We start from the raw sequence: 4,231 nt of genomic DNA, 5'->3' as shown, positions 1-4,231 counted from the left end.
CAGGGCTCGGCGGATATAGCAGACAGCATTAATCATGCAAGCTCGCGCAATGATTCATGAGCTCTGGAATGCCTTCTGAGTCCGAGATGTCGTGTTCGCTGGGCGGACAGCAGCGTGCAATATTTCTCCGGTGTAAAAAAATAAGACACAAAAAATAAGTGGTGTGAAAAATACTGCAGATATGGTTGTATGTAGTTATACGTCGCAACCTAGGCTGTCTCAACAGATGGCTGTTTCAGTGAAGTGCTCAAAATATCCCGCAAAGTAACAGTGGGAAACAGATAGGAGGAATGAAAAAAACAAACTGAATTCGGTTTTGACTGACGATAGTTTGTACTGGTATTTTTAATTTTGATGTGAAAACGGAAAACGATTGGATTTGAGCCACAGCGTTCGATCTGGTTTATAACACTGCCACTCTTTGGTAAAACAAAGGATGGTTAAACGGTGTCATTGGAGGTGCCCAATAAGCTGTAAACAGCGAAATTACCCAATCTGCCCTTTTGCGAGGAGTGCAACGTGCGACACGAAAAACCACTGGCGGTGCCAAAAAAACTGTCGTGACTCGACGCGCATCTTACATCTAATCAATCTATGGTAGTGAGGCATCGCATCTTATCCGTTATAGCACGACCACCGTCACCCCAATTGCACTGTCGCTTCGAAGACAAAAAAAGGTCGCCACCGTCTGGAAGATGTTGAAGTAACGAGCGTTAGCTATTTGGTTTACTAGAATTGATATGAATGAGATTAAAGGGAGATACACCAACGGGAATACGAATTTGTGCATTTATTTATCGATGCTATTGTAGACGGCACTATACAAGTCTTAATGCGAGATGTGCTGTTTTCTGGTTGCTGCCACAGATGGCGCTGTGATCTCAGGGTGGTAGCAGACCCCACGAAATCTCGAAACGTGATGAGTAGGAGCTAACGCTCTTAAAAACAAATTCGATTGTTATATCGTCTTGAAACATCAGAAAATATTTTTCATGAGTGAATATGAGTGTAATACAAAATAATTTGGAGAAAACAATGCTTTGCTTGCCTCGTATTCCTGGTCTTGAAGAAAACCCGTTTTACACTGAGCTCGTACATGTGCGCTGGTGTGAGAAAGTGGTCCAGTTACGCGTTTGGCCCGTAGAATGTCGGCTTACCGCAGTGTTACGAGCTCGTTAACTGGTAGCACGACTACAGAAGAATGCAGCCGCAAGCCAGTTGGGAAGACAGACATAAAAAAACAATACAATTTGGGGGACACTTGATTACCTTACCTGCTGATAATGCGATAGAAATAAAGTCTGAAGTCCGCTCGGCTTGCTTCTCCTACTGCGTCACTACTGCCCGCCACGTGCGTTGAGAATGTGCAGCCTCTGATATTGCATCTTCAGCGACGTACTTCCGTGGTCACCCACTGCGCTTGTGAGCATTTTAGAGCGCAGCTCTTTGGCGTCCGTTCCTGGGTTTCGCGTCGTCGTCGGCGTTGTCGTCGGCCTCGTAACCAGCTCCGCCCCCCTTTCATCCCCCCAGCGCTAGCAGCGACCGACTGATACCGCTGGATGCCGCTGACGCCGCTAGAGAGTCAAGATAATGTGACTGCATAGAACACCGTCGCCGCCATGCAGAAAGAGGAGGAAAGGGTCCCCCCCCCCCCCCCCCTGTTCTTGTGTGGCGGATAGGGTGCTCTTCAGTTGCCGACGCGCCAGTTATTTCACGTAGGCCCCGGCACGTCGACGAATACGTGACCACCTTCCCACGGCTAGACCTGGTTCTTAGCGCTGCGGAAGCGAGGGTATCATATTGTTTGTGTCGGCATCGGCGGCGTTGTCCCTGAAACCAACTCCGCAGCTGGGGTTGACTCACTATCGGCGTCAGCGGCATCAGTCAGTCGCTGCTATCTCTTCCCTCCTCCCTTTATCGTGTTGTCCGCTTGCTGCGCGCGCTTCTGCCCCCATCGTTTGCCGCTGGGTGTACACGCCGCCCCCCTCCCCCCTCTTCCTGCGAAAAATAAAAAAAAAATTCTGTGATAGCGCAGACATGTGTTGCTCGATTTCTTTGCCTCAATCTATCGAAAAGGTGAAACAGCTTATTTGCTGCGCTCAAATTTCGCATTAGGAAGTAACGTAATCGTCGGTAATTTTTTTCACTACGATAGGCACACGCGGCGTTGATTCTGGGCCCGTTCCAACCTGATACACGAAGTTTTCTATACACGTCTGCGCAAAATCAGTCGCAGATACCAACTGCCGCCGCTGAGCCCGTCACCACTCTATCGTATCGGGCGCGGCATGAGCCACGCATAGATAAAGTGCATGACGTCAGCAGGATGCTTTCTGCGCAAAGGAAGCGCACCCTCTCCCAGTTGCGGTATATAAGTAACCGATGAATAAACCGTCCCGTTGTTTTTCCCTTTGCTTTAGGCCTGCGATTGCGCATAACGCGCAATCCTCTTCCTCATTCTTCTTTCACTCTCACCTTCCTCCCTTCCCTTACGGCGCGGTTCAGGTGTCCGCCGAGATATGGGAGGCAGTTTCCGCGTCATTTCCTTTCAACAAAAACCACTTTTCTAATGAAAATGCTACTGAGGAAGTGTCGGACGGAATACTCGAATCTTATTCTTTGCGTACGTCCTATTTAGACGGGCTTATATTTTACGTGATAATTACCGACGAAAACCGACTTTTCGCCTTGCAGAGCAATATGCCCTGAAAAAGTCACCAAGAGGCTGGAAACAGTATGTCTGCAGCTCGCGCCTTTGTACCAGCTTTACACACAGTCCACTGGGGCCTCCAAGGCGTATACGGAGTGCACGGAAGCCACGGATCACGAAGCCCTTCTGGTGGCTTCTGTGTAATTTGTATCAACCGCCATAGAGGGAGCGCGAATCACCTGCTTTGTTAGGTGCACGGAATGCGCATACCACTCGTGTTCTTATATAAAAGAAATCGTCACTAAAAATTACTATTAAGAAAATACAGCTTATTTTGTGATGGGTCGAGTTTTCGTAAGTAAAAAAATAAAAAAACTGTGCCGTATTATTTTTGCTATAGATAAAAGCCCGCCGCTTGAACAATGCTCTCGCTGGGGGTTGTGGCGTGCCCCTGTAATCCAGCTGCTTGGAGGCCGGTGCTAGAGGACGGGTTGAGGCTGGGAGTTCTGCCCCATGTTGACCCATGTTGATCGGGTGTCCGCGCTAAGCTGGGCGTCGATATGGTGACCCCAGGGCAACCCGATTGTGGCCAGGTCGCCTAAGGAAGAGCGAACCGGCCCAGATTGTAGTTGTTGTGACTGGGAGAAGAATGAAAACTGCACGGGTCTGCCTACTGGCTCGAGCAGAGCCAGGGCGGAAACGCAGCAGGCAAAAGCTCCCGCGCTTTGAGGGATAGAACTTCTGAATGGGCGGCATGAGGTAGCCCGGCTAATAGACTCGGACCTAGTGCCTTTATTTTTTAATGTCTTGAAAGGCGTTCCGTGCAGCAATGTTTTTTTCTTCATTGCTTGTTGCTTCCCTGTGCTTCTGCCGATGTTGCTTGCTGGGCAGTGGATCGTAGTCACTTTAACGCTGATTGTTGGTCTTTGTTGTCTTCTTTTCTAATTTTGTCAGTGCTTGTGACCTCTATAGTCAGTTTTCTGCATAGTCCGTTTCCTGCGATATGATTACGTGTGTACTTTGCGAGCGGTATCGTAGCCACGTAATTTGTTTTGAGGGAAGTAAACGGCGCAGTAACTTTGTCACTTCTCGATGGACACTTGAAGCACTCCTCTGACAAGATCTGTTTTATGTAGCATTTTAATGCATGAAGTATTTTTAAAGACATTCTTCTTTTTGTAACCATAGCCACATGCCGTTAACCCCGTAGTGGACTGTGACGTGTCAGGTTCGTCATACACCGAATGTCATTTCTCTCTCAGGACGAGCCCAACTTATCGTGCATTTTCTGGCGCTCTGCTTGCGCTTGAAGGCAACTTGGGATCATCCGAATGATCTTTTGGTTTGCCGATAGATGGCAGCACTGTTAATGAACGGCTATAATTTCGTAGCATTTTAGAAAAAAAATCTGTCCGTTAGCGGGGTTAAGCACGTGTGTGCACATAGCACCCACAGTACGTGTTCTAGACGCCTCAGCCACGCGTCTCGCCTTGCGTTCTCATGTTTAAGTGCAGCTGTAATAGCGCTTCCTAATTAGTCCTTGTAGTGGCGAGAGTGCCGTCGGCTCCGCATACGCAGCTG

The 4,231-nt window shown here is 48.5% G+C and overlaps 1 pseudogene; it reads left to right on the top strand.

The window, feature by feature from the left end:
- The first annotated feature begins 3,080 nt into the window (after positions 1–3,080).
- Positions 3,081–3,443, top strand: LOC149365975 (signal recognition particle RNA; annotated as a pseudogene).
- Positions 3,444–4,231: the final 788 nt, after the last annotated feature.

Source organism: Amblyomma mixtum, chromosome 1 (genome assembly GCF_055824585.1).
Source record: "Amblyomma mixtum isolate Tamu chromosome 1, ASM5582458v1, whole genome shotgun sequence".
Classification (NCBI taxonomy): domain Eukaryota; kingdom Metazoa; phylum Arthropoda; class Arachnida; order Ixodida; family Ixodidae; genus Amblyomma; species Amblyomma mixtum.
This window is presented reverse-complemented; position numbering and strand designations above follow the sequence as displayed.